Consider the following 24645-nt stretch of genomic DNA (forward strand, 5'->3'; position numbering starts at 1 on the left):
AGACCATGGATCATTTCAAACTTTTTATTCAGTGCCTTTTGAATCTGTCGGTAAAGGTGGTGTGGATTTTTAGCTATGGGTAGTTTCTGTTTAGGCAGTCTCACCCGGCGTTCATGTGCTGTATGGATAATTTAGATTGCTTTTCTTAAGTGGAACAAAATGTCCAGCTTACAGTGATTAAAGCAATAGGCATGTTTCTTGTTCCACGTCAGGCCTGCTGAGTCAGTCCTCACCAAGGATTCAGACTCCATGTCTGTCTTCTTGTCTTCATACACATTTCCTCATGCCACCGAGATAACCAACGGTCTGATGAACACATTCATCTCCTCATTGTCTCCAAACACAGGAAGTAGAATGTCTTCCCAAGGTGTGTCCTGGGAAGAACCCTTGCCCAGAAGCTCCAGCACACATCCCTCTGTGCTCCATACCTAACCCAGGTTAGGTCACACTCGTCCACGCCTGGCTGCCAGAAAAGATTCCTTGGTGTGGCCAGCCAAGGACTGCAGAGGAGAAGGAACAGCTGTTAGGACACGGCCTAGGATCAGGCATCTCTGGCATTAATGATCTGGTTTCAGAGGTTTTGGGTGAAGGGCGGGACACTGCACAAATGTTCCCTGTAGACATTTGTGGGGCTTCTGCATTTTGCACGCGTCTCTGCTTGGAGTGGTTTCCCCACCCCCTAATGGGCTGATGTGCATTTGCCCAGCGTTTGTATACATCAGACCTTGTCACCTGTTCCCGAGGGTTCATTGCACTTCTTTTTCCAGAATGCGGCAGCTGTCCTTCCCCATCCAGCCCTGTTTAGAGGCAAGAACCTAAGCACAAAGGAAGCAGCAGTGGGGACTTTTTGTTTCCTTCACCCACTGCATTTTATTGCTTTGATATCTCCTGACCATGGACTCCAGGGCACTTCTCCTAGGCCTGCTTCCTCTCCACTGCTCAGCAGCTTCTTTCCTTGTGATTTTCTTGTGAGTGGAAATTAAGAGAAACATTTAAAACCTCTTCTGTGTGCAGCACCTACTCTCACATGTATCCTGCAGGCTCTTCTAGTGAGTGTGTTAGACGCTGCCCACTTTTGTCTAGCTGCTTTCCCAGTGAGATATGTAAGACTCTCGCTCTCGTACAATAGCCAATCCTAAATACTTGCTGTGAGCTGGGCCCACGCCCAGCATTTCACACACAGTTACCAAGTGTTCTCACTGTAGGCCTGAATGGAGGTCATGGGTGCCTTCCATCTCACAGTCTCAGATCACTAGTTAGTGGGTAGTCTGAATCTGAGCTCTTGACCTCTGCACTGTCACTGAGGCAAGCGGGAGTAAAAAGAGCCAGCTGGGGAGCCTCCGAAGCCTCAACCATAGGAGCCTTTCCAGAAAGTGGATGAAGCCTGGGATCCAAGTACTCAGAGCCTGAGTTCAGGGTTAGCCTGAGCAACATAGTCACCTTGAATGAAAAGGGAAAGAGGGGGATGGCAGGATGCACTGGCCATCAAGCCTGGGGACCTGAGTGTGCTCCCTGGAACCTACATGGTGGGAAGAGACACCCAGTTCCTGGAGATTGCCTTTTGACCACTGCATGCATACACACCGTGGAAAGTACTACCCGTCACCCAACCTCCCAAATTTTTGTGTAATTTTAAAATTAAAAGAAGAGGACGTTATTAAAGTTGATATTAGTGGCAGAGCAGGCCTGGCCAGTGTATTTAGTGGAGATCAGTTCCACTAAATGGATGGTTTTCTTGAAAATGATGGTTTCCCTCAAATGTGTCTGTTAACAGCGGGAGTCAAGAAGTTAGTGATATGGAAATAACAGATAAATCACATGAACACGGTGTCTTTTACTGTCCACCCAAATTTGGGTCTCATTAAACCCTCACTGAGAATGTGTGGGGAATCCTTCCCTCCTCCCCCTCACCTGAGGTCCTCATTCCATTCATTCCTGGACAGAGTTTTTCTGAGTGATCTGTAGGTGCTGTGTTCCCTCAGGGGTGGTTGCTAGGCTTAAGAACAAGCAGCAGTTACCTCCTTTGCAGGGGGAAGTGATAACCCACCTCCATGGAGACCACTCTCCCTGGACATGGACTTTGTATCCAAACAAGACAAAGCAAGATTCGAGAAGCCTGAGGTCCCTATGGGGGCGGGCAGGTCCCCATGCCCAGGACAGTGAAGCCAGGCTACTCTTTATCCCTCGGACGCAGGCTGCCTGTCAATGGAGAGACCTCCACAGAGGCGGTGGTGTCAGTTTGCTGGGTGCAGCAGAACTTGGGCAACACTTGGCCTTTATGAGTGGGTTGGGCGAGCTTAAAGGAGGTGAAGGCCATGCTGTGTAGGTTGTTTGAAGAGGAAATGAGATAATGTGCCTCCCAGCTTTAAAATATCAAAGACTAGAGAGATGCCTCAGATCCCTTTATTTCACCAACATTTAGGAAATTAGCAAATACTACTAGTGTTCTTCCTAGACACTCTTTTCATTCAGAAAGTAGGTAATATGGGTTTGTAAGAATACGCATTTTTCCACAATGACACTTGTTTTCTCATGAGTCAGTCATTCCATTCTCTCTATTGTGTCTTTGCTTTGTTTCACTTCCCGTTCTTTTTCTTTCCTCCAGTGTTCTTTTGTAGCTGGCACAATTAAAATGTCCATTTCAAAAGTGCTAATTGCTTCACACGGTAATAATACCAGAACAATCACTGTGAAACCAACAGTCATCTTAATATTCAGTGGAGAAAATTGGAATTGTGGAACCTTTAGAAAGGTTTGGCTGAGTTGGGCAGTGGTGGCACACACCTTTAATTCCAGCACTAGGGAGGCCAAGGCAAGTGGATCTCTCTGAGTTCAAGGCCAGCCTAGTCTACAGTGCTACACAGAGAGACCCTATCTTTAAAAGCAAAATAAAACAAAAGTTTGGGTTGGGAATGAAGCTTAGTGGTAGAGCCCTTGCCTAGCATGCTTGAAGTCCTAAGTTCCATCCCCTACACTGCAATAGGGAAAAAAATTGCCAACAGTCTCATATTACCCAGGTATGGTGACATACCTCAATCATTTGGGAGGCTGGAGCAAGAGGACAACAATATCACCATGCATGTGCACACATGTGCACACACCTGAGTACATGGGGAGAGAGAGAGAGATTAAAATAGAAAAGGAAGGAAAAACAATAATCTATCACAAGGCCAGTGGAATTGATAAGGCGTAGCTGACTGCACCAGTTGCCCAGTTCACGTTCAGCAGACTCTGCATATGCAACCACAGGAATGAAAAGGAGCCCAGATTTATTGGCATAATTGAAGGAAGTGGTTGTGATGAAAGGACAAAGATGTTTCTGAGAAAATGATGCCAGCAAGATCCCTTCACATGAAAGGAACTCCTCAAGACATCTTGCAACACCACAACCACAAAGGATAGAACGTTAGAGGCTGTGAAATCTATTCTTGATCTCTGTCCAGGTTACTAGCACAGAGCTGCTAACCTTTGACTCTGGCTCTGGAGGGATACGTCTTTGTGTGCTGAGGAACTGACTGACCGCTGGAGCACCTGAGGCTCAGGTTGGGGCTGTCTGCCAGTGAGTGAGTGAACCAGTCGTGGCTTAGACGCCTCTCTAAGGGCTGGGTTGAGGGGAGCACTAGGTAGGTGACTACACATGGGTTCATGGAGCACAGTGCACAGGGACAGATGGAAGCCTGTTCCCATGCCTCCAGAGTCTCCGTCTTCCTCCCTCTCAACCTACCTCCCTTCTTTCCTCTCTGTTTTTTGTTTTTGTTTGTTTGCTTGCTTGCTTTGTTTTTCAACACAGTTTCTCTGTATGTACCCCTGGCTGTCTTAGAACTCAATTTGTAAACCAGGCTGCCCTGGCATTTAGAGATCCACATGCCCGTGCCTCCAGAGCAGTAGGATTAAAGGCATGTGCCACCACCACCCAGTCAGGAGTCCTTTCTAATGAACCAGTAATGCTTACCCATTCTGAGGGATTCCCGTAGCCAAACCCATGAAAGACAAGGCGAGAACCCCAGCTTGTAGCTGATGGGTGAGAGTAAGCGATGATCTCTCTTCTGTCAGATGTGAACAGGATCGACCTTGTGAAATTGAGCTCTTAGCCAGTGGGATCTATCACTGTCTTCAGACAGACAGTGTCAGAATTGAATTTGAGCTCACACAGTTGTCATCCAGTGCAGACTGCATTCTGGGTATGTGAGAGCACAGTAACAAAGCACCCTGTGTTTCAGAAATACAGGGAGGAATTTGAGTCTGCGCTTTCCTACCCTGCCCCCCACAGTGGGACTTAAACCCAACCTTGCATATGTCAGGTAAGTCCTCTACCACGGAGCTCCATTCTCCATCTTTTTCCTACATGTCTAAGCAGACCCAGTTAGAAAGGATGTGACAGTCTGTTAAAGCACAGGAAAGATGTTCTGAGCCCATATCTAAAGTTATATGAGAAGCCAGCAACACTGTTAAATTATTCTTGAGAAGTAGTTCTTTTTTGCTCTGAGACAGGGTCACACTATGGAATCCAGGTATGTGCCACCAGACCTGGATTACCCTAAAGCATCTTTGAAAAGAGAAGTCAACTCGTATGTTGGAACTCAGAAGACTGAGGCAGGTTTAAAGACCACAGGTTTAAACCCAGCCTGGACAAAGGTCTATAATCCCAGCGCTTGCCTAGGAAGCGCAAGGCCCTGGGTTCAATCCCCAGCTCCGAAAAAAAGAACCAAAAAAAAAAAAAAAAAAAAAGGTCTATAATCCCAGCACTTCGGTGGGTTGTGGGGCTGTGGAAGGGGTAGGAAGATCATACATTCAAGGTCATTTTTAGCTACATAAGGAGTCTTCGGGCCAGCCTAGGCCACATGAAACTTGGTCTCCAAAACAAACAAAACAGACCAATCCTTAATATCATGCAGGTACTTAAAATATGAGTGCTCCTGTCAGAGGTTTGAGATAGGAAAAACTTTTTCTTACCGAGTGTTGGGGCTTAACAGACATTAACAACATGACCTGAACAGCCACAACACTCTAAGGAACGCAGTCCTTTACCACTTGGTCTTGTTGGGATTAATAGACTGAGAGCTCTGTAGTGCTATAAACAGGGTTTGGCCGGTAACAGTCCAATCCATTGTGTTTAACTGTTAAATAGCTCACAGGGCCAACTTCATGGCCACAGGCTGCCAGGGTGTGACTCGTAGCCACACACATAAAACTTTATGCCATGTCCACAGCTCAGGTTGGCAGCAGGCTGACCTCCAGCACACAGACAGGAAGCCGAGTGTGAGGAGGGGCCAGGCTTGGCTCTAAAGCAAGCAGCACTTATTTTTTTTAGGAAGTACTGAAAAAATTGAAAAAGAAAACAGAAAATGGCCAGGAGAAAATGTTTTGGAGAAATATTTCAAAGAGCTGCTGAATCACTTTTGCTGATCCTTTAAGCAGGGGTGGGGGAAGTTGTTTGCATTATTTATCAAGAAAAACAAACAAAAAACAGCCTTTCTTCTGGGAATTTATAAACATGCTTTGGTTTTTTTGGTGTCTTACCATTATATAAATTTAGGCAGTGTTATTTTGTTCCAATTTAATAATCTGTTTCATTATTTTGAGCTATATATTTAATTTCTTTTTACATTGTGTGTGTGTGTGTGTGTGTGTGTGTGTGTGTGTGTGTGTGTGTGTGTGTGTGTGTATGGCGGTGCTGGTTTGGGAACAGAGGTCACCCTGGGAGAGCCAGGTCTTCTACAAGGTACATTGCAGAGATTGAATGTAGGGTGGCAGGCTTGGTGACAGGCACCTTTACCACTGGGCCATCTTCCCCAGACTTCAGACCAGCTTCTTGAATTGAAAAGAACGTAGATTCTTTCTGTACCCTAAAAATCCACGCACACACCTTCCTCTACCACTTTCTCTTTCATTCTCGACTTTTGAGTCAGTCTCCTGGCGCCTCAGCTACCCTCAAGCTCACAGTCTCAGCGTTCTGACTGCCGGAAGTACAAGCGTGGGCCACTGTGCCAGGTAGTTTTCTCTTACTGATTTCAGATCTTTAAAGGCTGCAGGGAGAACAGAAAAGGGTATGGAGGAGTTTCAGTGGGCGAAATGCTTACTGTGTAAGTATGAGGGCTGAACGTGGACTCCAGCATCTGCACAAAAGCCTTGGAGAAATGTGGAGTGCAGGTAGACAGAAGCGTCTTGGGGCTTACAGGCCAGAAGCTCCTGGTTCAGGGAAAGCTATGACTCAAAACGTGGAACTGGGTGTGGTGGCACACACCTCTAATCCTAGCCCTCCGGAAACAGAAATGGAGCTCCATGAGTTCAAGGCCACCCTGGTCTCCATAGCGAGTTAGTTCCAGGCCAGCCAGGGCTACAATAATAATGTGGAGAATGATAGGGGACACATTCAACATCAACCTCTGGCCTAGACACACACACACACACACACACACACACACACACACACACACACACACACGCACGCACAGAAGTGTACTGATTACAGAAGCATGGTTAATACGTTGTCATGATGTAAATAACACAAAAGAATTCAAAGCAGTGAGCAAGGACAGCAGAGCCAAACCAGTTACCTCCAACCCCAGTCACGCGCTCGTTAGTTACAGGTTAGGCTCCTTTCAGGAGATTTCCCACAGAAGATAAGCAACAGTAGGGTGCTCATTGGTTTACCTGACAGTACCAGCCACATGTCAGGCACTGTCCTAGCACTGAATACACATTGGCTCTACAGTTCTGTGACAACTCTATGAGATGTACGTCAGTAACATAATGTCCCTCTCACAGAGGTGGAAGTAGGTAGGTTCAAAGAGTCACTTGCCCAGGTTGCATAGCTCATTGTTAGTAGCCTAGATCTCAGATATGTGACCTGTTGTACCAATTCAACTTTTTTATACTTGTGATTTTAAAATTACCTTTTTAACTTATTTCATTGGGTCGAGGAGGGGGGAGGGTGAAACATATGTACCATGGCATGTGATTGGAGGCAGAGGGCAGCCTGGAAGAGTCAATTCCCTCCTTCCCATGTGGGTCCAGGTAATCAATTGGGTTGTCGGGCTTGGCAGCAGGTGGCTTTATCACTGTATTAAAACAATGGACACATGCAACTTAAAGGAGGAAGGGTTTCCTGGGGCTCACAGGCCGTGGCAGAGTTTATAGCAGTGGGCGAGTATGGCAGGGGCACTTCGCTCCACATCTTAGTGGACCAGGAAGCAGGGAGCTGAGTCAGACCTTGACAGAACTACACCTTTCCAGACCCACTGCCCGAGACCCATTCTACCGGCGAGGCTCCTTATCCAAAAGGTCCCACAGACTTCAAAACAGCACCCCTCTGTGAACCATGTGTTCAGATGCACACGCCTGTGGGAGATATTTCATGTTTGAATCATGACAGAACCTATAGAGGTGAGGTTATGAAATCTTTATTATTTTAGCTTTTTTCTTTTTTTTTTTTCTTTTTTTTTCAAAGCTGGGGACCGAACCCAGGGGCCTTGTGCTTGCAAGGCAAGCACTCTACCACTGAGCTAAATCCACAACCCTATTTAGTGCTACCTGATTCCTTGGGCACATCCTACATATGAATCTGAAACAACACCTGTTTTTTATTACCACTTTGCCCATCCTCAGAATCTTTGAATTTGGAAGTGTACAGACAGAGAATTATCCTGTTTCAACCCATTTTTCACAGTTCATTGATCTTTTTTCTCCTAGAAGAAAGTCATGTGTCCAAGCAATTCAAGATAAGGAAAAGAAGGACTGTAGAGATAGCCCCATGGTTAACAACTGGACAAGACCTAAGTTCAGTTCCCAGCACCCAAGTTGAGCAGTTCACGACCACCTACAACTCCAGTTCCAGGGGATCTGATCCCCTCTTTGTACTTGTAAGGCATATGCACATGTGTGTGCATGAGCAAACACAGACACACAAATATTAAATGTCATTCTAATTTTTAAAAAAGGAAGTGGGCTCATGTTAGACTGACTCAGGGCCAAAGCAATGTCCTATCATGGTGGAGGATCAGTGCCAGGGACCCAGGGACTCTGCCTCAGCTGCTGACACTATCCTTGGTGACTAGAGCTTCTTGTTCCCTGTTATGAATGGATGCACATTATAAACTGTTGGCAGCACTGTGTTAGCCAGGGAAATGCAGGTTCTAGCACACAGGAGAGAGACACTTGAGCACTCCAAGGACAGTGGCTCTGCTCAGGAGCATAGGAACAGAAAGGAGCAATGAAGTAAGTGAGGCCCAGCCTGCACCAGACATTTCCCAGCAGGCAGCAGTGCCACAGTAGGGATGGCAGTTCAGGTAGGGAGACCAGAAAGATTCCTTGTTATGTAGGTGGAATACTCTCTGGGTTAGGAAAGGCAAAAACACAGAAAAGATACTAGAAAATGAAAACCAAACCACAAGATAGCCACTTCACATCCAGACAAGCAGCTGTCACTAAAAAAGCCAAGACCCAGCAAGATAAAGTACTTGTTGCAAGCCAGACAACCTGAGTTAGATCCCAAGGACCAATAGATGGAAGGAGAGAACTGATTTGCACAAGCTGTCCTCTGACCTCTACATGTGCGCCCTAGTTTGTGTACATATATACATACATAAAATGATAAGAAAAGTTTAAGGTTTATTTATTTACACAAATTCATGTATACGAATGGCCCGTTTGCATAATAGGGTCTCATTTTAGGTCATTGTAAGCCACCATGTGGTTGCTGGGAATTGAACTCAGGACCTCTGGAAGAGCAGCCAATATTCTTTAACTGCTGAGTCATCTCTCCAGCCCCTAAAATTATTTTAAAAAACAGTCAGTAACAATATTAGCAAAGATGTAGCAGGCCAAGCATGATAGTATGTGTCTTTAATCCCAGCACTTGGGAGGCAGAGGCAGGCTAATCTCTGAGTTTGAGACCAGCCTGGTCTCACACAGTGAGTTCCCATGTCAGCCAGGAAGACCCTCTCTCAAAAAAATGAAATAAAATGCAGAAAAACTGAAGGTTTCACATGTCGTTGGTGGGGATGTAAAATGGGACAGAAAAGAACCTCAGTTCCTTAAATTCTCACAACAGTTCTGCTTCTTAATTGGATATGAGAAATGAAACTCGTAGCACCACGTAATCTTAAACTTGAACACTAATTATAGCTTATAATTAGAAAGTCAATTTATGATCTGTCCCTGTAATGAAGTGTTATTTAGCCCTGAAAAAAATGGAGCACTGATGCATGCCGCCGCATGGTTGAGCCTCTAAAACATGGCAAGTCAAAGAAGCTAAATAAGAGGCCAGATATCACCTGGTTCTATTTATATGACATAGTCAAAAACATTAACAAACACAAAGCAAACTTTGAAGTTTAAACGGGACCAAATGAGGGTTGGTTGCCTAGTGAGCAGTGGGATTCTTTTTGAGTAGGTTTTGTTTTTTGGGGTTTTGTTTGTTTTTTTAAAAAAAAGGTTTTGTGGTTAAAAAAGGCAGTAGTGTGGATTGTACAGCATTGTGAATAGATAGATGAAATGTCACTATTAACACTTAGGGTCACTTTAATGACAGCAACAACAAAAAATAAGTTGGCCTGGAAAACATTTGTGGTTCCTGGAGAGGACCAAAGGTTACTTTCTAGGACCTTAATGATCACCTAGAACTCCAGCTCCAAGAGGATCTGACATCTCTGGCACCACAGGCACCTGCACTCATATGCACATTCCCTCCCTCCCTCCCCCACAAATGTGCGTGTGCGCGTGTGTGTGTGTGTGTGTGTGTGTGTGTGTGTGTGTGTGTGTGTGTGTGTGTGTGTGTGAAAAGAGCTGGCGACTTCTGCTCTCATCTCGGGAATAGCTGTGAGGCTGGGTGAAGGCCTAGTGATCTGTCAGCGATAACTACCAGAAAGATGGGACAGAGAAGAGGTAGCAGCAAGAGCCACAGTCTTACTGTCCCTGCTGGGCTCATTGATGAGCTTTTGGTGAGGCAGGGACGTAAGAAGAAGAGTTACAGATGAACTTAGGAATCCTTGATTGGCCAAGTGAGTTGACATGGGTTTTGATTCTCATCTAGGAATCGGTTCTCTTTTGAAACCATGGCCATCTTTTGCAGCAGACTGGGTCTTCACCTACAGCATGATAAAGAGATTATGAAAATATAGGTATACACAGTTTTATTTGGGATTGGCACTGAGTAAAGGGGTAGCAAGAGCTACTGGATTTCGTGGGAAAAGATCATCTCACCTACATGAGGGTGGCAGAGAAGCTGCAAGTTTGAGGATGGGCTACAGGGGAGGTGGGAGAAGCTGTGCCTTCTCTTAGGAGCTGAGGCTGTCTTCACTTACCTGGGCTTTGGAGCTTGTGGAGAGGATCAAGGGCAATAATGTGCAAAAGGAAAATGGCCCCTTGTTTCCTGGTGTGTTGGTGTGTGCCATTTCAAGTCAAGGAGTTAGCAGTGTTGGCGCTAAAGGGTTGGGAGTTATAGACACTGAGTCATACTTTAGGAGCATGGGTGCAGAAGTGCAGTCCTAATTACCAGGTGAGCAAGGAAGCACCCCGAATGACAGGCATTTACAGCCATGACCTCACAGGCCGTCAGTCCATCCCTGTGACTCTGCAGGGGCCCGGGGCTGATGCCTCACGCAGGCACAGCTTCCGCCTCTGTCCTGATAGGGTTTGTGGCACACTGTCATTCATTGATTCATTTACTCATTTTCTCTCCTTCACACTGTCATTCATTGATTCATTTACTCATTTTCTCTCCCTCACACTGTCATTCATTGATTGATTTACTCATTTTCTCTCCCTCTTTCCACTCTCTGTCCTTACTCTACTCTGTTGTTTTTCAATGTCTTTTTTAAAAATTGCACACGTGTGCACATGTGCACACACCTGCACTGGATATGGTAATGGCGCATGCCTTTAATCCCAGCACGAGAGAGGCAGAGCAAGATGGATCTCTGAGTTCAAGGCCAGTCTGGTCTACAGAGTGGGTTCTAGGACAGCCAGGGCTACCTGGGGGGTGGAGGGGAATGACCTGCCTTTAAAAAACTAAAGCATCAACAACAAACCCAGGTGGTGGATGGATGGATGGATGGTTGGATGGATGGATGGATGGATGGATGGATGGATGGATGGATGGATAGGTAGGATCCTGTGTAGTCCAAAATGACTTCAAACTCTATGTAGCTGAGAGTGACCTTGAACTTTTGATCCTCCCCCTACCTCCTGAGAGCTGGAATTACTAGTGCACGCCACCATAGCTAGGTAATGCGGTGCCGGCGATGGAGTGTGGAACCTCTATATGCTAGGTAATACTCTATATGCTAGGTAATACTCTATATGCTAGGTAATACTCTATATGCTAGGTAATACTCTACCAGCTGAACTACATTCCCAGCCTCTGCCTAGGTTATTTGAGCCAGGGTCTTTCTATGTAGCCCAGGCTGGCCTCAGACTTACTATGAAGCTGAGGATGGCCTGGAACTCCTGATCCTTCTGCCCTAACTTCCCAATGCAAAGATTGGTTTATGTGCTGCTGGAGGTTTGGTTTAGGACCCCACATGTGCCAAGCATCATTCCATCAACTAAGCTCTGTCCCCAGGGCTTCTCTAAGTTTCTGAGCCAGGGTCTTGCTAGCCATGTAGCTCAAAGTAACCTCAAACCAAAAACCATCCTGCCTCACCGTCTCCTGAGTTCAGCCTGAACCGTCATGCATCTCTTCTTTTACTGTATCTAATTAAATATTGTAATTTTATTTCTCTTTTATTCTGTACTCAATCCAGCTTAATTTCCCATTCATATTAGTGCTGTATAATTTACAAGTCCTCTGGGATGGTGAAAAACGATATACTTTGATTTTGTAATGAAAATTAAAACCTACATTCTAAAAAGAAACATATCTTGACTGAAAAATGAACCTAATAAACATCAAATTTAGTTTTTCTCTTTATTATCTTAAATTGTCTATTTTTACATAATTAAGCCCTTGGGTATTAATTATTTTGGCCAGCCACTGCCCCCTCCCCTTTTCGAGATAAGGTCGTATGTGTTTAGACTGTCTTCAAACTTCAAGGATGACCTTGAACTTCTGATTCTCCTGCTTCCACTTCCTCCCAAGTGTTTGGATTACTGACGTGTGCCCCTATGCCCTGTGTAATTCTGGGAGCCTGGGGACCACGCCTAGAGTTTTAGGCTTGCTAGGCCTGTAACTCTACCATCTAAGCCACATCCCAGGGCTTCCCACTCTTGAATGGGAGCGAAGAGCCATCTTGACTCTTTCTAAAACTTACTTTTAAACTTTCAGGAATTAAGTTTTTGATGCTGTTGCTCAAACCCAGGGCCTCACACCTATACTGGAGTGACAAACAATTTGTTACTTGTTTTTCCTTTGGCCATTACTCGGGATTGAACAGGAGCTCATACATGCTGGTCAAGTGCTCTGCTACGGAGCTAGATTCCCCATTGGTGATAGTCATTACTTTTGATGGCTGTCTATATTTCTCTATAAATTTTCATCTCTTGAGCTGGGTACTGGAGAAGAAGAGAAGCACTGTGGTCCTAAGGAGGTTTGGGACTTCTTGGCTCTCAGAGAAAGCTGAGCAGAGGAAAATTAATTACTGAGTATTCCAAAAAGCCACAGGAAACCCAATCCCAGTAGTTAAGTGATAATGGAAGTGGTTTTCTTCCCTATTTAGCTTTTATTTTGACCGTTGTTTAGATTTCTTTATTTGTCTTTATGTGTATGAATGTTTTGCCCACATACACACATGTAATGTGCCATGTGCCTGTTGGATCCCCTGGAGCTGGGGTTATGGATAGTTGTGAATTCTGAGAATCAAACCTGGGTCCTCTGAGAAGAATGAGCAGTGCCCTTAACCCCTGAGTAATCTTTCCAGCCCCTCCTTTCCTATTTAAATGAGCATCTGTTATCTAGAAGCCTTGTTCTGGCTTAGAAGATAAATGAATACAATAAAAGGTCCCCCCCTCGGGGACTTTCCAGTGGAGAATGGACACTGGGTGTTACACGTCAGGTGACGGATGAGGTGGTGGAGGGAAGGACGGAGTGCAATTGCTTTTGCAGGCAGTAGGCACGTACCATGGCTCTATTGTGGGGCAGATGTCTGACACAACCATTCCAGTGGAAACCAGCAAGTCTAAAGGTCCTGGGGCTCTAGTAGGCATAGGTCTCTGTCCCTGGGGAAGCAAGGGAAGTGAGAGGGGTGAGCACTTTAGATGAAGAAGGTAAGAACATGGCCAGGACATGGGGGCTGTGGGCCAGGGAAGAACTGAGTTGGTGGTGTGGGCTCTGAGGTGGTGAACCTGGGAGTGGAATGGTTAGACAGATCTGTAAAGGCTTTTCCTGGCTTCAGAATGAAGAATAAATGGTAAAGTTAGGAGCAGAGAAGCGTGATTCAAGACCGGTATGCCAGTCCAGGGTGCGGCAGGATGGTGGGTGGGGGTGGAGGAGGAGACACTTGTTTGCTGGTCCACAGAGCAGCACGTGAAGAGAAGGACTGGGTGCCTGTCACACTGGCTGGAGATGTTGAGCCTTCCTCTGGAAACTCTAGTTTGGAGATCATTGTGGACAGGCCCTGTCTCACCAGCCCAACAACAGGGATACTAAGCTAGTTTCTGGGTCCTCCCTGGATCTTAAATGTGGCCATTCCTGAGGGCCATGATGTGTCACCGCCATTTCTTTTACGGTCTTCTCATTTGATTGTCACTAGGTTCGGGAGGGGTTTCTGTCAAGTCTCACAGACTCAGCCTGTATAGAGGACAAGCTATGTATGCTTCTTATCCAAGCCCAGGAGCCTGGTCCTCTCTGGGGCCTCTCTCCTGTGAGACTGTAGAGCGCTCGTGTGTGTGTGAGCCAGCCTTAGAAGGGCAATTAGCTCTATCTCCATGTAGTCCACTCACTCCCTGAAGTAGCGTCAAGGACTTACCCGATCCTTAGGCTACGTGTGCCTCTGTGGTACTGCCCAGCCTTTCACAATTCTGTGTTTAGACTAGAATTCCAGTGTTCTGTGTTTTTTAAAGTTTTATTACATTATGTTTTTGTGCATGTCTCTGTACACATATATGTGCCATGGCATACATGTGGAAATCAGTGGTACACATCACCATGCTTGGTGCCTGTGTCCACTGAGCCATCTCATGACCTCACCAACCCTGAGTGTTCTGGTACTGATGTGACTTTTGCCTCCCTCATCCGAGCATCTCTTCAGCCTTGTGTACTGCATTAGTTACTTGTACATCAAACTGATGGATTCCTAAAACAATGTAAAAGGAAGGGATTACTGGCGTGGGCTCCTGTTTTCAGAAGTGATGGAGGATAGTCAGTCATGAAGGAGAAGGTGTAAGAGAGGAGTAGGCACATCATGGCAGCCAGGAAGCAGAAAAAGGGGAGAGAAAACAGCCAGGCTGGATGGACTCCTCAGACTCAGTCCAGGTGCAAGGCCTACTTGCACACGCCTGGGCCCACTTCTTACTTATCCCTGCCTCCCAATAATGCCATCATATGAATCCATCGAGGGATCAGTCTGTTGAGTAAGTCAGAGCCTTCCTGATTTAATACTCTCTGGAACTGCCCTTCCAGACACCCTGAGATGAGCTTTCAGTCCAGTCAAGTTGACAGTGAAGATGAACAGTCCCTGGTACCCAGTAAAGCAAACCTGACCCCTCCCCATGAACTCTCCACTCAGACTCAAACCAAGGACACCTAGAAGCTGGGATCCCAAGCTCAGGGTCAGACATGGGTCTTATTCTCAGTAGAGTCCTTGTGTAATGTTAAGAAAATCTTCCATCCTCTCAAAAGCTCGGTTAGATCCTCAGGGGCTAGAGAAATGGCTAAGCAGTTCAGAGTACTTCTACTCTTCCAAAGGACCCAAGTGCTGTTCTAAGCATTCAAATTGTCCATCTGTAATTCCTGCTCAAGAGGGTCTGACACCACCGTCTTACCACACACACATGCGCACCCACCACACACATGCACACTGACACATAAAATAACAACAAAAACAGAAGTATGTACAATTCCAGATGAACCATTAAGTCTTGAATGAAAATGTGTACAATTAATTGATTGCATTATTAGAAAGGAGCCATTGGGGGGCTGGAAAGATGGCTCAGCGGTTAAGAGCACCGACTGTTCTTCCTGAGGTCCTGAGTTCAAATCCCAGCAACCACATGGTGGCTCACAACCATCTGTAATGGGACCTGATGCCCTCTTCTGGTGTGTCTGAAGACAGCTACAGTGTACTCATACAATAAAATAAAATCTTAAAAAAATAAATTTAAAAAAAAAAAAGAAAGGAGCCATTGTCACCTCATTCATGATGGTTGATGGCACACCTGTTTTCATTGGTGTCAATATCACAGTAGATGTATTTCAGTAAATGAGAAAAATGGATCATTAATGTTCAATTCACCTCACTTAAAGTTATTTGTAGAACACACTAATCTTTTCATGTTGTATTTTACATTAAGCTGTAAAGAAACCAATTGCTTATCATACTTATCATTTCATATGAGAACAAAATTGATAAATTTCTTCTATGTGATATACACTTGATACATTTTAATAAATTCAAGCATTCTTTTGAGCCAGCAAGATGGCTCAATGGGTAAAGGCATTTTCCATGCGAGCCTGGTGACCTGAGTTTTATCCTCAAGAACCCACATAAAGGTGGATGGAAAGAACTGACTCCCAAAATTATCCTCTGACCTCCATTCATGGCAAGCATATCTACATATCATGCACATACAATAATAATAATAATAATAATAACAACTACTACTACTACTACTACTACTACTACTACTACTACTACTACTACTACTGTTTTAGCTGAAATTAAAAATAGTACATTAAACTAGAGGTATTCAGCTGGCAAGGTGTCTCTGTGGAGTTGAGTTTGGATCCCCAGAACCCATGTAGACTGGATATGGTAGTGCTGGGTAGAGGCAGAAACAAGAGTCCCTGGAAGCTTCAGAGCCAGCTAGTCTGGCGTATGCAGAAAGTAGAAAGAGCAGACTCTCAGTAAAAAAGTTGAGGCTCGGGGCTGGAGAGATGGCTCAATGGTTAAGAGCACTGATTGCTCTTGCCAAGGTCCTAAGTTCAAATCCCAGCACTCACATTGGTGACTCACGACCATCTGTAATGAGATCTGATGCCCTTTTCTGGTGTGTCTGCAGACAGCTACAGTGTACTTACAAGCATACAATAAATAAATAAATCTTTAGAAAAAAAGTTGAGGCTTGATACTTGAGGTCGTCTCTGGTCTCCACATGTACATGCTTGCATTCACATGAACACATACATACATAGACACATCATACATCCACAAAACCACTTTCAATAAGATGTCACCTTAAGTGTGGTCACAGTGTGTGTTTAGCTTGCCGTAATTGTGACAGCAGGAAGGCTAGTTGGCTTAATTGTTAATCAAGAGTCAGGTATGAAATAACAGTCAGTTTGCTTTCAGAATCAGTTTATCAGGCCAGTGACAGAAATGCCCCCTAAAACCTGTATCTCTCCTGGTTTAAAACTGGTCCCTGATTTTGTCAGTGAGGCACACACTAGATCCCTAATATTCCATTCTGTAGACCTGGTGTCCTATTGCTGTCATGTTCCAAACCTCACTGACTCTTGATTTTAAAATACGTCTCTGGGCTGGAGAGACGGCTCAGCGGTTAAGAGCACTGACTGCTCTTCCAGAGGTCCTGAGTTCAAATCCCAGCAACCACATGGTGGCTCACAACCATCTGTAATGAGATCTGATACCTTCTTCTGGTGTGTCTGAAGACAGCTACAGTGTACTCATATAATAAATAAATCTTTAAAAAAATAAAAATAGGGGTTGGGGATTTAGCTCAGTGGTAGAGCGCTTGCTTAGGAAGCGCAAGGCCCTGGGTTCGGTCCCCAGCTCCAAAAAAAAAGAACCTAAATAAATAAATAAATAAATAAATAAATAAATAAATAAATAAATAAATAAAAATAAAATACGTCTCCATCCACCTTTATGTAGGTTCTTGGGGATCAAACACAAATACAATAACAGAATTGTTTTGTCTGTCTTCCCTTTGAGCCTGTTTTTTAGTGCTTCAGCCTTTCAGAATGTGTAGATTTTGAATTGTGTCCACATACCCTCTTTCCCTCCACCCAGGCTCCTCACTTCAAACATCCTGCTTTGTGAAACTGCTGAGGGTAATCTATTGGTAATCTATCAGTCTACATTAGGGCTCATTCTGCATCCTGTTAATTTGGCAAGTGTGTGATATCATTCTGTCACTACCCACAAGCCCCTGGCACTGATCTTTTCACTGTCTCTAAAGTTCTTCCTTTCCTAGAGTGTCATGCAGTTGGGAATCATAGAATATACTTAGGTTTTGTGGTCCTCGTTCCTTCCCGGAACAACGCACATTTAAGGTTATCCGTGTCCGGTGTTTCCCCATATGATGAGTGACTGATTCAATCCTGACCTTCCACCTTGCCCTATCACCAGGAAGTGCCATTGTGCCATGCACCACGAGCCCAGCAAAAGACCACAAGTGAAAACTCAAAGTACAGTTTCTGTTGAAACACATTGCATGTTTCTTTCTCACGGTTAAAATCCAGAAGACGGTGGGTGTGGTGACTCACACCTTTACTCCCAGCACTTGGGAGACAGAAGCGGGCAGAGCTCTGTTCAAGGCCAACCCAGTCTTCAAAGCAAGTTCCAGAACACCCAGGGTAGCAGTTGTTACACAGAGAAACACGGAACAAACAAACCGACAGAAGACAGAGACCATTTCTGTCGAGTAACAGGGGTTTAACAGTTTCTCCTTTCCAACTTGGAGGTAGTGTTATATCAGCCTCATTGACCACAAGCTAGAGCCACTCGGTACAGTTTCTGATAGCATCGTGCAGTCATTTATCATTCAACTAGTGGGGCGCGCACGGGGGGGGGGGGGGGCGTTGTCAATTTGAGATAGGGTTTTGTTTTTGTTTTTTTAGAAAAATAAAAAAAATTTTACTAAAAATTAAGATTTACCGAAGTTTCCAGACAAGCTTTTTCTTCGTCTTTGGAGGTGGGAGGCAGAGAATCTACCCTTGACAGCAAAGTCACAATGTTATTAGTGAGGGCTCTGGTGTTTATTTAAGGTTCCCATTTTGGTTCAGTCAAGCTTGTCCATCTACAGTGTCTAAAGTCAGACTCGGCTAGAGAGCATACGCTAAAACCTGGTTAGCTGTACTTAACCACCGCAATTAGATCCCGTAGAACGGGAGAGGGGAAAGGAGGCCATAAATTAACATAAAACCCTAGAAAATAAAATGAGAGCACCCGCGCCCCTGGCAGCCAGCCTGACAACTACCTTCATTCACAGTGCCTGTACTTAGACCCTGATGGGGAAAGGGGTGGAAGCAGACAGTCCTGCTTCTCAGCACCTCTCAGCAACCCGGGCGATGCTTCCACTATGTCCGTACTTTAGTGAATCAGGACAAGGCCGGTTTGCTGATGTGCGTGTGATCAGCAAAGAGGAAGAGCCTAGACCATGCTCTCACTGTTTCCAGGGCTTGCTTGCTCTTTCACTGCTGGGCTCCCTCACTTGCCAGTGGCTCTTCTGACTTAGGAGCACTTAACAACGCCTGGGTTAGTAGCAGAGCTGTGTGAATCTGCAGTGCGGGGGATCACTTATCTTTCAACAGATCTAAACGTGTTCTTCCCAGCTTGTCTGCGTTAGGATGATAAATTTTGGTCATGACACGTACTTTAGGTGCTGCCTTTGGGTATTCTTCTGGAAGGAATAGTTCAGGTTTAAAAGTCCCTACCTCAAAGGGGGAATCCTGGGGGCCAGCAATGACCACATGAAAATAACAGGCACTGCTCTCATCTGGTTCTGCTTAAATGCCAGGAACTGGTTCTGCTAGCAAATGTTGAGTTTCCTTGATGATCCTGCAGGGTAGCCGGCCATCTTGTCAGATCCTGAGTTTGGCCTCTGCTCTTGTCCCCTCTGGCTCTGCTTGCCTCACACACAGGCCAGCCGGGCAACATATGAGGCCCTATCTCAATAAAAACACACTCAAACTCTCAACTGTGCATGCGTGCGTACACACAGACACACACACACACACACACACACACACACACATATTCTTTCTCCCTCTACTCCCTATGTGTGTGTTTCTTGTGTATTTAGAGAATAATTTCACCAGATAAGTAAATTAGGTCAGCGAGTCTTGGAACTCTTAGATATTTCACTGCCTTGGGTATTTTGTAGTTTGGGAAGCCTTGGCTGGCCTGCCATTTACTTCATAGCCCAGCTAGCTTTGTGCGGCAGTCCTACTTCAAGTGTTTTGAGTACTGGGATTACTGCCCGCCGTGCTGCCATGCTGCTTAGCCCTTTTCCCTCTTTTGTGTGGTGCTGGGGAGGGAGAACAGGTTGTACCACATAGCTTAAGCTATACAGAATTTGCAGTCCTCTTGCCTCTACCCCCTGAATGCTGAGATCTCAGGCTTGCACCACCACGGCCCACTTCATACTCTCTCATGTGGTTTATGAGGGGAAGTGTGATGTAATTCTTATCCGGTTCCTCTCCAGCCTTGGCGTTTCCCACCCAATGACTTCTTCAAGAGCGACTGTTTATCTTTGGTATTTTGCAGTTTGTGTATGAGGTACTGAAGTATCGGTATTTCCATATCTAGTCTGTGTTCACTGAGCTTCCCGGGTCTGTGAGTGACTATCTACCGGATTGGAACACAGTCTCCAACACTTGCTCCTTTCTCTCCCTAGTTTCCCTTTATGGATGCTGCTCACAGTTCTTGGATGTTTTGTTCCTTTTTCCAGTTCTTCTCTTTGCATGTCTGTTTCTGAGATTGTAGTAGCATCTCTTTCCTCAGCTCTATCCAGTCTCTTGAAAAGCCAGAGCGTCAGAGGGGGCACCCATTTCTGTCATCTTTGATTATTCTTTGAGTTGAGTCCAAGTGCATTACTCATCTGTTCTTACATGGCTTTCGGTTTTCCCTGGAGGATCCTTGCATAGTAATCATAGCTGGGTTTCTTTGGTTGTTTTGTTTTGCTGAGACAAGGTTTCTCTGTGTAGCTCTGGCTGTCCTGGAACTCACTCTGTAGACCAAGCTGGCCTTGAACATCTGCTTCCCAAGTGCTAGGATTAAAGGCAGGTGCCACCTAGATGTTTCAAGTTCTCAGTCTTTTCGTTTTGGGCTATGACAGACTCTTACTGTGTTGGTCAGGCTGTCTTCAAAGTGGCAGCCCTTTGGTCTCACCCTGAATATTAAGATTATTGGTATGCATTATTACATCCAGCTAAATTATCAGTTTTGCATTTTCAAAATCTCTACCATATCCAAGTCTGGGTCTGATATTTGCCTTGTCTCTCTTCAGATCTTTTTTTCTTAGTGTGTCTAATTTGTTGATGAAAATTGAATATAATATACCAGGTAAGAGGAAGATAGTCCTTTGGTGTAAATTCTTTTTTTTAGTCTGGCTAGGAGTTGGGATATATTTAAGGTTGGGTGTAGCTATTATAACTGTGACAGAGGCTTTTTTTTCCTCCTCGGTTGTCATTCCTCTCTACAGAGGCTGGCAGCTGTAACCCAGGTCCTTTCCTGGCTCTCTGCTGACCGCTTGTGTAATAAAGTTTTGGGAAAGGAAAGCTTCCTTCATCTTCAGCGGGAATCTCTGATTGTTTGTGGATGTTTCAGACAACCCTGAACCTGACCTTTGGGAGAGATTCTTCGCCTTTCTTTGCCCTTTATGTGAAAGCTTGAGAGGACCTGAGATTAATTGCCATTCCTAGGTCAGATAAGGCCTCATTGCTGCAGCTTGCCCTTGAAGGCCTCGGGATTCTGGGCCTATTTCACAATAGCAGCCGATCTCTGTTGTTGGAAGCCTGGAGGGCATTTTTTCTATCTTTACAGAAAGCAACCATTGGAACTGTGAAAGGTAAACTCTGGTAAGTAATGGGGACTCCTTAACAATGCTAAGTAATATTCTAAGTGTGCTTGGTGCTGAGAAGCCTGGCTGGGACCATCATATCTTTCTGCAAAAGCTTTGACCATGCCTGAGGCTTCCGCTTCGAGCTCTCTGTGGGGAATGAGAGTCACCATACTCTTTCCTCTCCAGCCTCCATCTTCTTCCCAATGATGCGCTCCACTACTGAGATCAGCAGCAGCTCTGAGAGGCTGACGTGCACAGCCTCTGCCTTTGGGCAGGTTTACTCTAGACTCACACAAAGTTAAGTTGCTTTTGTTCTGTTTTGAGTTTGTTTGTTCGTTAGGTTGTTTTTGTTGTTGTTGTTGAGAAAGCGTCTCTCTCTATATCTCTGGCTGTCCTAGAACTTATTACAGAGACCAGGCTGCACTTGAACTCGGAGTTCTTCCTGTCTCTGCCTTCCGAGTGCTGGGAGTAAAGGCATGCACTACCAACTCCCAGCTATGAAAAAATTAGTTTTAATTGTCCAGTGTCTAAAAGAGACACCTCCAAGAAGAGTATCTAGGTTTATAGTTATAATCTTTTTTTTCCAGTTTTTTGAGACACAATCCTATTTTGCACCAAACTCAAAACTCCTGTCTCAGCCTCCAGAATTCTGAGATTAAGGTGTGGGCAATCACTCCCCACTCTGACTGGACCCTTTTAAAAGGAATTTTTAAATTATTATTTTAAATTATATGTATGTGCTTTGAGGTGAGAGTAGGTACCCACAGAAGTCAGAGACCTCAGAATCCCATGGAGCTGGAGTTACAGGAGGTTATGGGTGGAGGGACCTGAACTCGGGTCCTCTGCAAGAGCGGTAATTAACCTAATTAACCCTCGAGCCATCTCTCCAACCTGTAGCTGCAACTTGTGTTTGACTCAGAGAACTATTCACCTTCAGGTCTTTGGCTATACTGATCACTTCCTAAGGAGAAGGTTACCAGAGATCTTACTTTTTTTATTTATTTTTTTCTTTTTTTCGGAGCTGGGGGCCCAACCCAGGGCCTTGTGCTTGCTAGGCAAGCGCTCTACCACTGAGCTAAATCCCCAACCCCCTAGAGATCTTACTTTAAGTACAGCATAGGTGTCAACTCACCACAGTACACCTCTTTATCCCTCCATTTTCTCCAGCAGCCAGCACTGGACTCCCCAGGGCTGGGATGAAATAATCTGCATCGTTTTCCCCCTTCCTCCTCCTCCTCTTCCTCCTCTTTGACCTTCTCCAAAACTAAACAGGTAAATAAGGGGTCAGTAAGATGGCCCAGTAGGTAAAGGCCTGTACTGCTGACCTAAGTTTAATCTCCAAAACCCACATAGTCAAAGGAGAGAACAAACTCCAACCAAGTCGCCTTCTGACCTCCACATGTGCATGTGCGTGCACACACACACCAAGAAAATAAGTGTAAAGTTTTTTTTTCTTTTTCTTCTTTTTCTTTCTTTTTTTTTTTTTTTTTTTTCCTTCGGAGCTGGGGACCGAACCCAGGGCCTTGCGCTTGCTAGGCAAGCGCTCTACCACTGAGCTAAATCCCCAACCCCCCAAGTGTAAAGTTTTAAGTCTAAGCAGGTGTGTTTCATTCAGCAAGAGTAGGTACTGTAAACCTGTTTTACACATCCTAAGTGGAGGTGGAGTCTGGACCAGGACCTTGAGGGATTTTAGGTGCCAGATCTTTGTCCTCACTAGAATACTATCCAAGCCATTCTGTATCTGGTGAGTATCAAACGTGAGCACACTGGTCACTTTCCTCTCATCTTTGCTGTAAAGGCACTGTCTGCTCTCTAGTTCATTTTGGATTTTTAAAACCATATCTGTTAACAAGAACCTTCGAGGAAAACGTCCAGGCTATGCAGTAGCTTCTTCCTCATCCTAACTGTACATCTCTCAGTGATTTTCCCTCCAACCACTCTTTCACAGGATGGTGGCAAAATGGTGATTTCCCAGGACTGGCAGCCTCCCCTCACTTACTAATTGGCACTTACATTTTCCTTTGAGCAGGAGCATCCGTTGCCCCCCAACACGATGTGCTGTGGTCTCCTAGATCCCTAGATCCTTTGATGACCTGTAGTTTGTTATGGCCGTTCACTGCTTTGATGCTCAGGTTAGAACACCCCATGTCTGACAAGTTGACTCTGTGACATGCCCCTCCATGTCATTTATTTGTTTATTTCGGGGAACACTGGCAGAGTAATTAAGGGATGTTACCTTCATTAGAACTGTAGGGCTTCGGTTGGTTAAGTCAAGGATGAGACTAAGCTCATCTAAACTCTGTTGCACCTCTATCTATGCTGTGATTTGTGAGGTTTTCCTTACTGTTGCTGCTCATTTGGTTAAATCGATGGTTGGAATATCGGGGGCTTTTTTGCTTGTTGTGTGTGTGAGTTGTTTTTTTCAAGGCAGAGTTTTTCTGTGTAGCCCTGGCTGTCCTGGAACTCACTTTGTAGACCAGGCTGGCCTTGGACTCAGAGATCCACCTGCCTCTCCCTCCCAAGTACTGGGATTAAGAAGTACTGCGCAGGGACTAAGCCATATTTAAGGACAGTAGATCATCCACCGTGTGGTGTGCTCCCGCACTGTGGTTAGGGGTGGGCAGTGTGGATCTAAAGCACCCCTGGTAGCTCAAGAGGACATCTGTGGGCTTGGCTTTTGCTGTCACTGTACTGATTAGGTTTTATTGCCCTTTATTTATTTTGCATGTGGAGGTCAAAAGAAAAGCTTTAGGAGTTGCTTCTTTCTTTCCTTCCACCAACTGGATCCCAGGGATTGAATTCAGCCGCCAGGCTTGGCAGCAAGGGCCTTTACCTTCTAAGCCCTCTTTTCAGCCCCCATTGTAGTTCCTCCTCATTACATTTGCTACCTGTAAAATGTCAGCAAAAACAGAGGGGCACACGCCTTTATTCCCAGCACCTGTGAGGCAGAGGCAGGTGGCTCTCTGAGCCCGAACCAGCCTACCTACAGATTGAATTCTGAGACAGCCAGAACCCTGTCTCAGGAAAGGAAAGGAAAGGAAAGGAGGGGAGGGGGGGAGAGGAGGGGAGGAGAGGAGGGGGTGAGGGGAGGGGAGGAGAGGAGAGGAGAGGGAAAAGAAAACCACTCAGAAAAACTAAACATTTTCCAAGCGATATTTTTGGTCATTTTCATTTTGATCCACACAGTGTGTCTTCAGGCCTGTAGTAAGTTGGTGTCATTTTATTATCTGATTCCACTTGTAGTAACACGTAGGAAGTGGCATGTGACTCAGCCATTACTCGATGCTCTCTGGAAATAACAAATGTGTTGTAATTATCTGTGACCAGATATAAATGGAAAGAGCAGGGTTTGGTTCCTCTCTCTCTCTCTCTCTCTCTCTCTCTCTCTCTCTCTCTCTCATTCAGCATGTGTTCTTTGCTGCCTCTGTCCTTGGCAGGTTCCATCTGGCTGCTCCACATTCTCACTGTGAATTGGTGAAGACTTATCTCATGAAGTTTATTAATAGACCGGCTGGGTGTGGTGGTAAACCCAGCTTGTACTCCCAGCACTTGGAAGGTAGATGTAGGAGGAGTTAAGTTTGAAGACAGCCTTGTTACGAGAATAGTCAGAGAGCCTCTGGTGGGAGCTGGGGATGTAGCTTAGTAGAAGAGTGCTGGCCTCACAGGCCAGGCTCTGGGCTCCATCTTTAGTGCCAACACAGGGGAAGTCAACAGAAGTCTTCAAACAAAAAGTATCCCATATCA

The 24645-nt window shown here is 45.2% G+C and overlaps 1 protein-coding gene and 1 pseudogene across 2 annotated transcripts in view; one reads left to right on the forward strand and one right to left on the reverse strand.

Moving 5' to 3' along the window:
- Baiap2l1 (BAR/IMD domain containing adaptor protein 2 like 1) overlaps window positions 1-24645 on the forward strand; it is an 89455-nt gene that overhangs the window by 40845 nt on the left and 23965 nt on the right. The gene's annotated exons all lie outside the window — the stretch shown is intronic.
- On the reverse strand, window positions 18437-22936 carry Ube2n-ps5 (ubiquitin-conjugating enzyme E2N, pseudogene 5; annotated as a pseudogene).

Source organism: Rattus norvegicus, chromosome 12 (genome assembly GCF_021556685.1).
Source record: "Rattus norvegicus strain SHRSP/BbbUtx chromosome 12, alternate assembly SHRSP_T2T, whole genome shotgun sequence".
Taxonomy (NCBI): Eukaryota; Metazoa; Chordata; class Mammalia; order Rodentia; family Muridae; genus Rattus; species Rattus norvegicus.